Below are 13,580 nucleotides of genomic sequence, written 5' to 3'. Positions count from 1 at the left end.
AAATACCCCTCGCTGTCATCGCGATGCTCAAAGACAGCACCTGCCCCCCCGCCACAGCTCACACTGCTCTGCGCAGGTGCCTTCCACACACTCGCCCAGGCCACCGCAGCAGAGCTGGGCCCGCGGCAGCAGCTCCTGAGCACCAGCGGTGTCCGGCAGCTGCTTGCCCGCAGCACAGCTCCCGCAGCCCCAGTACCAGCCCCGGCGCCGGCCCCATTCCCTCCCCACCACCTTTCCCACCCGCAGCAGCCACTGCAGCCTCCCGCCCGCACCAGCACGCGGCAGCCGCCAGCGCCGCTCCGCGCTCCCGACACCACAGCCGGCAGCAGCCCCAGCGGGCACCAGCAGGCCGCAGCCATGGCCGCCACAGCCCCGCCCCCAAGCCGGAAGTGACACCTCCCGCCCCACAGCCCCGCGCTCCCCCATTGGCTGCCCGGGCTGCCCAGGCGGCAGGGGCGGGGTCACGGCAGTGCGCCTGCGCCAGCGCGGGGGGAGGGCGGGGGGTCGGGTTGGGTTGGGGGGGGGCTGGAGCCCCCCGGCTCTTGCGGCCCTTCTGCTGGCAGCCCCGCGGCTTGGTCCCGGCTGCGGTGGCCGTTTCCCAGCGCCACCGCGGCTGCCAGGGCAGAGCAGGGCCCCGGAGCAGCAGAGCGCGGCGCAGACACGAGGGGAAGCACTGCGGCCCTGCTGCGGAGGGAAGCGCAGGCCGCAGAGAGCCCCAGGCCCTGCGCAGAGCCTTGCCCTCCGCCAGCAGGGCCCGCCAGCTGCCCAGGAGCCCCCGCGGGGCCAGCGCTTGCAGCCCCTGTGTGGGGCAGCGGGACACGGGCTGCGGCGGGAGCCGGGCCCCTCTCCTCTGCTGCGGCGCTGGCCGCCGAGGAGCTGCCTCGTGGCCTGGCCCCCGGGGCCTCTGGGGCAGCGTCACCGAAATGGGGAGTAAAGCTCCTTAACACCAACGTAGCCTTAAGAAGCAGGCATTCTCTTCATTACGGCGCCGGATGCACGGGGGATCGCTCCGCCCAACGTGCATGATGCATTAGCCAAAGTTTCTATTGCTCTGTTACATACATACGCATTAAATTTCCCAGAATGATTATACGTATTCATTCTATTTCCTGGAACTAATTATCATATTTACATAGTCATTACGCATGTGGTCTGAGTCTCCAGGGGCTTCTATGGGGGTCTCTGGGGGTCCCTAGTGGTTACTGAAGAGGTGCCTTTTCCATGAACTCCGAGCTCCTTTTCCGTATATGGTCTCGGCTTGGCTCATTTCTTTGCTTGAGAAAGCTGTCTTGTTCCTAACCTTGCTTTCAACTGGGTTCTGCCGGTTTCTCTGTACTCCTTTAGGATGTATCAGCTACAGTTGCGAGAATTGTATCCTTGGGTGCATTCTTGTGAGAATTGTATCCTTGGGTGCATTCTTGTCTGAGGCTCCTGGTAACAGTTTCCCCGTTTCCCGCCCCCTTTTGAGACTTCTTCTTGTCTGAGGCCCTTGGGAACAGTTCCCCCCTTTGAGACTTCCAAAGTAAGATCTCTCTGGGAGTCTCACCTAGATTGCATAATTCTGATAATACTTTCGACTTTCAGGTACCCACAATTGGGTCCAACATACCGTAATTAAAGGTAAACATTGGATCATAATACAGCACAATATGCATACCACAACTACGGCTATGATTATTACCAACAATTCTTTTAACCAGGTTAGGTTTGGTAGCCATGAAGTTAACCAATTCCACCCTGAGGAAAAGGACTCCTTTTGTTTTCCCCACTCCTCTACTGCTTTCTCGATTGAGTTTAGTACAATATTCTGACCATCCTAGAGGGGTGGGTTTAAAAGGAAATCCTATTCCCCCCCCCCAACATTATCTGAAATACCCAAACGAATGAACTAGGCAAACCAATTCTGACTGATCTTACCCACGCGTTGCCTCAGCGGCCAACCTACACTCAGTACCAGGGAAGTAACTGCGGGAGGGCGTCTCTGTCCCGAGGGGCTCCTCAAGCTGGCAGACCCTCTGTCATTGGCAAAGAGCCAAAGACGGCCTCCGGGGCCAATCTGTTTATACCCTTCAGGGGAAGGTGGAGGTGGAGTCGCTAGGCCAGTTGCAGTTCTCTTCACGCAGGCGCGGTCCCTGGCTCTTGGCTGCTGCAGGGTTCAACTCTCCTCCATCGTTATGAGGATCGATCGCACCCATAGTCATGGGGTAAGGGGGGGTGGCCGAACACCCCCAATGGTAGGCTAGCTGCCTTGCGCGCTCTTCAGCACTGAAGAAAGGAGTTTGAGTGACTGTGAATGACTGCTTTACTCTTGCAGTGGGGGTCCCAAGGAGAGATCCCAGAGCTGGGCTAAGAAGGAGTTAATTCCAGTCCACAGTGGGGCCCCAGCAGTGAAAGCAGGTGTTACCTCTCAGGGTCCTGATGAGGAGGAGACAGTCCTGACCACAGCAATTAACACTGGCCCAGCAGTGAGAGGAGGCTTTTGTTTCTCAAGGTCCAGGTGCCCAAGCAGGCCTTATCTTCAAGTCTTGACATCCTTCCTTTTGGAGTGTAAAACACAGGAATTCAGGCTACTTGTAACTGGCACCAAATGTGTATGGGGGGTGGGGGGGAAGCTGGGAGCATCCCCCCACACCAGCGCTGAGGTTTGGCAGGTGGACTTGTTGCTCATTATGCTCCTTGAGGACCCCCTGCAGACCCCTGCCCTGTGGCTGTACTGCAGAGCCGGGTCATAGCCTCTTCATGCTGCCCTCCCTGTTGTGCCTCTGTCAATGCCTGAATAAAATCATGCCCCCGAGTTGCATGTCTGTGAGGAGGCAGCTAATGTCATGGATTCATTACAAAGGATGTACAAATGATTGCCTGAAGACTTCTGAAGAGAAGGGAAGAGTGTCTTTTCTGTCCTTTGTCTCCATTTCCTGCTTTTCCTAGAGCAGGAGAACAGAAAATGGGTAACTCTTATCCTGGCTCCCTTTCTTCAATTCTGTTTTTGTCACCTTTGCAATTCCCCCCTTCCCTCGCTTCTCTCTGTCCTTTGCATCCTTTTCAGATGACAAAATCTTGCAAGAGGCAGCCCAGCCTGAAGCAGACCCCCACCAGGAACAAGACCAAGCAAGGGAGGAAACCTCTTTATTGCACTCAGCTTCTGATGTGCTCAGCTGTCGCTTGGAATATACAGCTTTCAGGTCAAGTCATACATGGTGTGAAATACAGAAATAACACCGGAGGAGAAATTGTCACTTGTGTGCTTTCAGACATAACCACGACCCACGAACCATTGCAATGTGACAAGCAGAGAAGGAGTAAGCAAGTTAACCATAGCTGGTAAAGGAGTATCTGGGGACATGAAAGCAATATGGGTTCCGGTATCATAAATGCAGAGTTCAATCAAGAGTCCCAGATATGTATTTCTTCTTTTTGCATCAGGTTATTCTCAGAGAGTCTCCAGTGTGGGAAGCTCCCTATCGAGCGCCAGAGCCACAAGCAGCATAAATCAAGGGAGTTGCCTCTTTCCAGTTTGTGGATCTCTGTCGGATTTGACCACTGAAGAAATGACCTTGATTTCTTCAGAGCTGGTAAAACAGGATGTGGCATTTAAAATGTGAACAAAGGCTAAAGGGAGAAAATATTTCTCCTGTTTCCCCTGTTTCTCTCTCCTTTTTTTTTTTTTTTGATGCATTCAGATGTGCACATCAAATTAGATTTCCCTTTTTAGACCACAGAGGTTCCTTCTATTGTTGATCCTGAAAGATCCTGAAAGGCCACATTTGTGGCCAGAATATCCACTGTCTCTCAGGGGATTCTGGCTGCATTTGAGCTGCCTGGGACACAGCATTGCGGGCAGTGACGGCTGAATGGTAGGCTTATTTCTCCGCTGCTCCCAGAGAGAGGAGGACTAAGGGATCCTGTGTCGCTGTTTCATTCCTCCTCTCTGCCTGGAGAGCTGAGAGCCTGTAACTCATGCTCGCTTCCCCTCGTGCCCTGCTGACTCATAAACTCCAGTGCTATTGCCACAGTTCTTGAACAGAAGAGGAAATGCTGAGTGCCCAATACAGAAATGATCAGGAAATGCTGTAAAAATAGGGGAACTCCAACACCTGTGAGGATGCACTCTAGCAGAGAAGGGGAAGAAGACAATTGTCTCTATGCTGTTAGCCTCTGATACACATGAATCTGCAGCAGCCACAGGTGGTGGCACTGGGCATTGCATCAGCTGGAATTGTCTGTCTGCAGCGATGTTGTGTCATCGTATACCTGCACGACACGGAGCTCCACAGCACTTCAGGAGATGCAAACCCTAAGGAGAGACATGAAGTACATTTCCTGTTGTTCGTGCTTTTTCAAGGCTCCTCAAAAGGTTTCTTAGGAAGGCAAATGTGAATCTTGCAGTTGTGACCACAGTCACTTTGCATTGAACATTCTCCTTTACCTAAATTCTGTTGTTAGACATGTATTTGGTGACAGTCCCTCATCTCCTGTCCCTGTGAAATATATGTCTTAGTCCTGCTGCTTTTCAGTAGAAGGAAAGCGATTATGGTTTTGGGGAGCCCAGTCCTACAACCAGCTGCGCACAGACATGCTCTTGCCTCTGCTCATAGCCCATTGACTTTGTCCAGCTGACATGGGACTCCTGTGCAGGCAGATCTTGGGGCCCAGCTGCCAGGTGTGGGCCAGGAGATGGCGTATGGCCCAGCACTCCTCAGCCTCCCCCGGCGTCTTCAGCCCAGCTCCCCTCAGCTGGACACCAGCGCCAGCATGGGCTTCTGGGGGGGTGGGGGGCGTGCCCTGGCTGGTGGGGAGTGGGGAGCCCCCCTGCTAGGCTAGCGCCGCCTCCTCCTCCTCTTTGGCCCCTCGGCCAGGGTGATGAGCTGTGGGGTGGGCTGCCCCTCCGGCTCATCCGCCTCTGGGGGCTCCTCCTCCTCCAGGGGGTCCACGTCCATGGACTGCAGCGTGACTGCGGTGGTCCCAGATGGTTCTGCCCCACCTTCCTCTTCATCTGCAGTGCTGCCTTCCTGCTCTCCCACAGCCCCTCTGCCTGGCTCATGGCTGGAGCTCCCTGTGGCAGGCAGGAGTGGAGAGCTTGATCCTGGGCCCTCTCCCACCACCAGCCCGCTCCCAGCTCTGGAACAGCAGTGCTGAGGTCACTGCTGACACAGGGAGGTCATAGTGACAGCACGTCTGGCTTGGTCCCTACCCTCAGCCTGGCTCTGCCCCGTGGGGGGATCCTGGAGGCTGGAGGGTGTCCCTGTGGGGAGGGGCCCATGGGGCTGTGGGCTGATCTCCTTGGGACCTTTTCCGTGGGCTGTCTTGCTTGCTCGGGGAAACAGCTGCTCCAGAAGTCCCTCCAGCAATGGGAGGAAGGAAAACCACAGTAAGCAGAAGTCTTTGCCTTGAAGGAGCTGGTAACAGAAACAGAAAAGGCAGCTTGTTCGGAGAGATGAAAGAGCTGCCTGGCAGTGAATGGCTTTACTCAACACGAGCTGGAGGAAGAAATGCAATGAAAGCCTCCAAGCAGGGGTGGTACCCAAAGTTCTCCTAAGTCAGAAAACCCTGTCTCTGGGAAGAGGGGAGAGTTTTGTAGCACACTGGGATGTTCTCATCCCATGGCAAAAGACAGGGCAGTTTGGGTTTATTCCCTCTCAGGATGGAAACCAGTCCCAGAATACTCTCCTCTGCTCTGGGATGGAAATGCTGCTTCCTGACAACCTCTGCTTTAAATATGAATATGCTGTGAGTGTGTGATGAGTAGGGAGAGACTGTGCCACAACCTGCCCCTGCTCGGAGTGGAGATGTTGGGGAAAATGTCACCTGCAGATTCCTGCAAATCAGGGGGAAGGGACCTCACAAAGGGACCCAGTGCCCCATGGAGATACAAAAAACCTGGGGGACTGGGGTGAGGCAGGAGAGCTGCAGTGTGTAACCGCACCAGTGACGAGGGAGGCAACCCGCAATGTGCAACTGCCCCACACACAGTGGGGGAGGTGAGGGCAGATCTTCCCTTTCCAAATGATAAAATGGCTGACTTCTGCTTCTGTAACTAACAGCGTCCTCTGTCATTCAAAGCAACTTGCCATCATTTTGCATGATTTTCTAACTCTACTTTTTAAGCTTTGGTATAAATCTGGTGTCAAAGTTCGGTAACTTGGACTGTTTAGCCAGTCCAGCTGCATTCACTAATATTCTACTTCTAGCAATGTCAGAGAGAGGCATGCTGAAGGCAGACAATATTTTGTAGGATATTCATATAAAACAGATGATCCAAATTTCTGACTTTTTCCCTTTGAGAGGCACGTTCTGGATCTGCGGTCTAAGTAAAATGATTATGTGAAAGGAACACACAATAATAGTGGGTAAATGCAGCCTGTTAATAATCTTCATTGTGTTTGACCCAAATAGCAACCAGGAGAGGAGATTTGTATAAAAACTCTTAGGGTGTCTGGTATCAATGATCTGAGCTAAGTAAAGGAGCTGTATAACTGTACACAGAATCACAGAATCACAGAATGGTTGAGGTTGGAAGGGAACTTGGCAGATCATCTAGTCCAACCCCCCTGCTCAAGCAGGGTCACTGAGAGCACATTGCACAGGATCGCATCCAGGCGGGTTTTTGAAAATCTCCGGAGAAGGAGACTCCACAACCTCTCGGGGCAACCTGTTCCACTGCTCTGTCACCCTCACAGGAAAGAAGCTTTTTCTCATGTTCAGATGGAACTTCCTGTGTTTCAGTTTGTGCCCATTGCCTCGCGTCCTGTCGCTGGTCACCACTGAAAAGAGTCTGGCTCCATCCTCTTGACACCCTCCCTTTAGATACTTGTACACATTGATAAGATCTCCTCTCAGCCTTCTCTTCTCCAAGCTAAACAGGCCCAGCTCTCTCAGCCTTTCCTCATGAGAGAGATGCTCCAGTCCCCTAGTCATCTTCATAGCCCTTCGCTGCACTTGCTCCAGTAGTGCCACATCCCTCTTGTACTGGGGAGCCCAGAACTGGACGCAGTACTCCAGGCGTGGCCTCAGCAGGGCTGAGGAGAGGGGGAGAATCACCTCCCTCGACCTGCTGGCAACACTCTTCCTCATGCACCTCAGGATCCCATTGGCCTTCTTGGCCACAAGGGCACATTGCTGCCTCATGCTTAACTTGGTGTCCACCAGCACTCACAGGTCCTTCTCTGCAGAGCTGCTTTCCAGCAGGTCAACCCCCAACCTGTACTGCTGCATGGGGTTATTCCTCCCCAGGTGCAGGACCCTGCACTTGCCTTTGTTGAACTTCATGAGGTTCCTCTCTGCCCACCTCTCCAACCTGTCCAGGTCTCTCTGAATGGCAGCACAGCCCTCTGGTGTATCAGCCACTCCTCCCAGTTCTGTATCGTCAGCAAACTTGCTGAGGGTGCGCTCTGTCCCTTCTTCCAGGTCATTGATGAAGAAGCTGAACAAGACTGGACCCAGTACTGATCCCTGGGGGACACCACTAGCTACCGGCCTCCAACTAGACTCTGTGCCACTGATCACAGCCCTCTGAGCTCTGCCATTCAGCCAGTTCTCAATCCACCTCACTGTCCACTCATCTAACCCACACTTCCTGAGCTTCCCTATGAGGATATTATGGGAGACAGTGTCAAAAGCCTTGCTGAGGTCAAGGGAGACAACATCCACTGCTCTCCCCTCATCTACCCAGCCAGTCATTCCAAATCCATGGGAGATGCCCTGGGGTGTCTGTCCAGCATCCATCTGCAGCTCCCCTGCTGTCCCTGCCAGCCATATGTGCTTCTGCTGGACACCCAGGCATCTCAGGGGACCCTGGAGCAGTCTGCTTAGGCCATTAAATTGAGTTTCTGCCCTGAATCACCTTACCTGAGTACAATGCTGGCATGTACATGTGTCTAAGTTCCTAAGGAAGGGAGATCTCGTAAATCTAGTGGATGGAGCCTAGAGAGACACATAGCTCTCTCTATCATTCATGTCTCTTGGGTTCAGCTGAGTAGCTCTGCAGGCTGCACTGAACTCAGTGCCTGAGGAGAAGTTTCTTTCTCCCAGGCGTGGGCAGCTGGTGCGTTTCATACGGCCAGGCAGTCCCCCCCAGAGCCCCCAGCTGATGCCACACAAGGGTGTGTGTCTCTCAGCATTGCACAGGGCGGGCTTGCAGTCACTTGTGCATGCCTTGCATCACCTCTGGCACCGCAGATGTCACCTGGTGTTCCCGCAGGAGCAACTGACTCCCACCCTCCATCGCCTTGGACTAGAATGCGAGTGGAGACAAGGCGGCAGACAAGGTGGAGACAGGCCAGCGTAAATCAGGGGAGTTGCCTCCTTGCAGTTCATGGAGCTGTGTCAGATTTGAGCACTGAGGAGATGACCTTGATTTCTTAAGAGCTTGCAAAACAGGAGATGGCATTAAAAATGTGCATGAAGGCTAAAAGGAGAAAAAAAATCTGTGTTTCCCCTGTGCTGGGACATTCAGTGATGGCTGAACAGCAGGCTTGTTTCCCAGCTGTCCCCAGAGCGAGGAGGCCTAAGAGATCCTGTGTCGCTATTTCTTTCCTCCTTGCTGCCTGCAGACCTGAGAGCCTGTAATTCATGCTAGTTTCCTCTCATGCACTGCCAACTCATCAGCTCCAAAACTGTGGCCACAGGTCTTGAATGAAAAATGCTGAGCGTCCAGAGCAGGAATGCTGCGGAAATCCTGTCAAAAGAGGCAAAATCTAGCACCTGTGAGGAGGCGCTGTGGCAGAGAAGGGGGAAAAGTCATTTGTCACTGTGCTGTTAATCTCAGAATGAATTTTCAAGAGCAGCCGGTGGTGGCACTGGGGATTGCGTCAGCTGAAACTGTACCTGCAGCACTGTTGTGTCATCGTATTCCTGCACAGTGCAGAGCTACGCGGCGGTTCAGGAGATTGAAGCTTTCAGGAAAGACATGAAGTAAAGTTCCTGTTGTTTGCGCTTTGTCAAGGCTCCTCAGACGGTGCCTTAGGAAGGTGGAGAGGAACCCCACACTTGTGGCCACAGTCACTTTGCATTAAACGTTTTCCTGTACATAAATGCTGGCATTGGGCACGTATTTGGTGAAACTTTGGAATCCCATGTCACTGAGAAATATATGTCATAGTGCTGCTGCTTTTCCATAGAGGGAAAGAGGATGGTTTGGGGGGCCCAGTCCTACAATCAGCTGCGCACAGACATACTCTTGCCTCTACTCGTAGCCCAGTTGACTTAGCCAGTTGACCTGGCACCGCATGCATGTGTGCGTGTTATGGACATTTGTGGCACCCCTGGCACCTGCATGCTAAAGATCTTGTGAAAGGAGAGACTTTGTAAAGGCCTAGCCCATGGTAGTCCCTCCATTCTTCGGGCTTCCTCTGTCACTATGGCTACAAAGATGCTATTTCCTAAGAATCTCTGAAGGAAGACTGTTGTAACTGCCCAAAGGCTCCTGTAACTCACTGTAACTACCTACCCCCTCTGAATACTGTAACCACCTCTAAGCTAACTATCCTAATGCTGCACTATACCATTAACGACCCTCCCCTAAGAATACTATAAGAATACCCTCTCCTAAGAATACTATAAGAATACTATAACTAACTCTGAATGAAGACTACTCCAACTGCCCAAAGATTATGGTACCTACCTACCTAACTGTAACCAGCTGCACCCTAAGAATAAGTTTCCGCCTCTTGGGCCCCTCAGGCTGGGTGCCGGAGAACGGGGCAGGCTGCCCCTGCAGCTCGTCCACCCCCATGGGCTCCTCCTCCTCTGGGGAGTCCACCTCCATGGGCTGTGGGGCAGCTGCGGCCATCCCAGATGGTTCTGCCTACCTTCCTCTTGTTCCGCAGTGCCACCTTCCTCCTCTCGCTCAGCTGCTCTGCTTGGCTCGTGGCTGGAGCCCCCATTACGGGCAGGAGCAGGGAGCTCAATCGCGGGCCCTGTCCCACCGCTGTCCATGTTAACAGCTCTGGCACAGCGGCGCTGAGGTCACTGCTGACATGGGGAGGCCATGGTGACGGCACACCTGGCTCAGGCCCCACCTGAAGGGGCCCTGCCGGGCTCTGCCCCATGGAGGGATCCTGGGGGCTAGAGGGTGCCCCCGTGGGGAGGGAGCTGTGGCGCTGAGGGCTGCTCTCCTTGGCACACAGGGAGGCAATAGCCCAGGGGCCTCCAAAATTCACCTGCTCTCATGTAGATGCTCTTCTGCAACTCAGGACAGCTCCCAAGGCACAAAGCAAGGGACCCGCCAGCCACATCCTTGCTCACAGACACCTGAAACAAGGCAAGGTGCATGCTTGGTATTCTTACCTAGTCAGGAAACACACGCTGTCATGGTGGGCCTGGGCATCTTCAAGGGAAGCCCACACACTCTGCTTCCCGAGCAGCCGTAGCCATCTCTTATCAATGCACTTGCCCAGTACAACCTCTAAGGCCTCAATGCAAGGCCTGGTGATAAAAGGAATAAATTAAATTAAATTACATTAAATTAAATTGAAATGAAATAAATCTCAAGCAAGAAAAGTTTAGAGGAAGATGTGTCTTGAGCAGTCCTAAGAAAGTTTTTTGAGAAAAATGCAACGTGCACAGAAATGAAACTTGATAGACCTGCAGTCTGCAAAGCTGAAAGAGCGCTGGCCTCTTCATCCTTTCTGATGCCCCAAAGCAACTGATAGCATGAGAAAATCCCAAGGCCCTAACATACTCAGTACTAAAAATCCCAGGGAAGACCTAATGGCTCTTCTAAAAGGCAATTGATAAAGCCTAACTTGCAGACAGCAAATAGCACTTTTTGTTTTCCCTACTCTTTATGAGCTGGAAGGTCAGCAGAGCACTACAGCGCTACAAGGAAGGCCCCTGGGGAGGGCCCCCAGGTTGAGGGTAGAGATTTTAAGGGGTGTCTAATTTCAAAAGATCAAAAACATTCTCTTTTTGTTCTCAGAGTGTACTCTCAATGCTGCTGGCAGCCTGACTAGTGCTTTGCTATTTCTCCGTTTGTCCCTGTGGTGTGTTTCAAGCTCATCTTTGGTGACTGTAAAAGGCCAAATTATGGTGCTTCATCATACGAAGATGTTGAATCTTACCTCCTGATTGACATTTGTTGTCATTTGGCAAAGAAACTTCCTTGACAAGAGGAGAGGAGAGGAGAGGAGAGGAGAGGAGAGGAGAGGAGAGGAGAGGAGAGGAGAGGAGAGGAGAGGAGAGGAGAGGAGAGGAGAAAGAAGAAACTGCTCCAGATGGCTGCAGGATGCCCAGAATTTTGTGATGCAGTTTAACTGAATGGTACTAGTTAAATGTTGATAACCTTAATGTAGTCACTAAGAATGAGCTTGGTCTGAGTTGTGCTGCACTTTTTTGGCTTAAGCTGAAGTACAAGACTTCCAGACTAGAAGGGACTAAAAGCAGAAATTCTCAGGCTTTTCTAACCATGCGAAGGTGTGGTTTTGCTACGTTTTCTTGAAAAAGGAACGTGACGGGCTTTGCAAGTTGCAACTTGGCTCTCCTGCTGAGGCTTCCTGTTCCTTAAAGAGTACTTTCCTGTAGGCAGATTCCCTTGCAAGTTGCTCTGTTTTTTTCCTTCCTAGTTTTCTTTTTCTACAGGATTTAGAGGCTACCTTCACTGTGGAAGCAGTGTGCAAGTAGAGTCTTTTTCTAAAGAAAATTTTCCTTCTTATGCTTTTTAACACACAATTCTTACTGTAATATGTTCCTCCAGAATATTAGCGACAGGTGTTTGGGGCCCTTCATAAACTGCTATGCTTCCAATTAAATGTTCCCCCAGAGTTTCTCCAGGTCCCTTCTGAGTTTTTCTCTGTGTGAGGAAGACAGCAGAGAGGACACTGACACTGTGATGACCGCGAGTTGCTTGCCAAATGCGTTTGCTACAGGGCTGCCTTCATGCCTGCCTGGCATCTCTCCAGGCATGTCGTGATCCTGTCCATGATCACAAGCGAGCAAGGAAGTGTGTATTTCTCCTGCTCAGCAGTGCAGTTAACAACAGAACAAAAAAAGTGGGAGATGAATGTCTCTGCTGTGCAGTGTTGAAACCAGCTCTGCTGCATGGATAAAGCTCTGCTCATTCCCCTGGAAGATGTGTCTGGGGCTGAGCAGGGGCTGGTTTGGCAGCTGCGTCAGTGCCCCATCCGTGTGTCTGAGGGCAAGTGGCTGTTTGCTGCGCTTGTGCTGAGCTTGGTGCGGTGGTCTGAACTCCACGGAGTTACCTGCAGGGTGATTTTTGCAACTGTAGCTTTGAAGCGAAAGGGCTGCAGGGAGCCTAAATCCTGAAGCAGGCCCCCAGGGGCCTCTTCTGCTCGGGCAGTTGTGCTGACTCCGCAGCCTTTTGCACGCTGAGTGCCTGTGAAGGAGGGAGCTGTGCTTTTCCCCTAAGAATCACTGTGTGCAGGGCACACAAGTGCTTTTCTTGCATGTGAGCTTGTGTTTGGGGTGATGGCCTCCTGCTTGCACAGTCTTCAGCCTCCTGCAGAAAAATGTTTCAAGGAGGGCGCTGAGTCTCCCTCTCCTGCTGGGCAGCTTTGTGGCCACAGGGCCGCAGGGCTAGCGCCAGAGCTTCTCTGCAGTTCAGAGAAAGCTTGCTTGGTCCTGCCTAGGAAGGGGAGGGATGCCTACATGGACACACGTGAGCTTACACGGCCTCTACTTGTCTCTGAGTTTTGTGGGAGCTCGATTAAAGTAGCCCTGTGGCTGGTACAGAGCCCTACTTTCACCAGCATGTGCTGGACAAATCCTCTTAAATTTCTTCCTGCATTTCTTCCCGCCCTGCTGATGTCAGCCCCTTCCTTTTGCTGGTCTGAGCGTTACTGTGATCACAGACTCGCCATCAGTCCCAAGGCAAGGCAAGGCGGCTTTACAACTGAATGCATGCCCTAGTCCGTAGAGAATAGGGATGCCTCCAGCAGCTGCTCTTAGGCACTCGGTCTCTGCAGGAGCTGGTCCCTGGAGCCCGGGTGCTCCCAGCTGGTGCCCTCTGGACGGAGCAGCCCCCAAAGCCCGCAGCTGTCTTCTGTCTAAAGGGACGGGTGCGCTTAAGTGTGATGCCTGGCAGGCTAGATTCTTGAGTTTATTTGAGAAAGAGAAACCAGGAAGAAAAGAACAGAAAACAAGCAACTTGTAGCAGCCAGCTGTACTTTGCCTGGCTAGAGGCCAGCATGCAGCTGTGCGTGCCGTGTTCAGCCCCTGCGGGACTGCGCCCCTTGGGCGAGGGCACTGCCTGCGCGGGGGTCACCCTCAGCTCCCGGCTCACCTTCCCATAGGGAGCAACGAGCTGTGGGCTGCGTGTGAGCTGGGGTGCCCAGTGTGGGTGCATGTCCCTGCAGCGTGAAAGCTTTACACAGCTCTCAGCCCCAGAGCAGGGAACTGGAGCTGCCTCCTGCCGAGTCTTTCAGCTTTTTCTTCCCCTCTCTGATGCGCCTGTCTGCCATGGTCCTGGTGCAGCCCTGTCCGTCTCCTTCTGGCCTCCCCCAGGAGGCCTGTGGGTGGAGGTTTGCTCTGTCGCCCACCTTCTGGAAAACACCCACTTGTTCTGATGACAAAAGAACCCAGGACATGCCCGGCTGTGTGCTGCAGTTGCCAGGGAAGCGATGGCATGC

Source organism: Apteryx mantelli, unplaced genomic scaffold, assembly GCF_036417845.1.
Source record: "Apteryx mantelli isolate bAptMan1 unplaced genomic scaffold, bAptMan1.hap1 HAP1_SCAFFOLD_33, whole genome shotgun sequence".
NCBI classification, from domain to species: Eukaryota; Metazoa; Chordata; class Aves; order Apterygiformes; family Apterygidae; genus Apteryx; species Apteryx mantelli.
The sequence above is the reverse complement of the archived record's forward strand: the minus strand, read 5'-3'. Positions refer to the sequence as shown.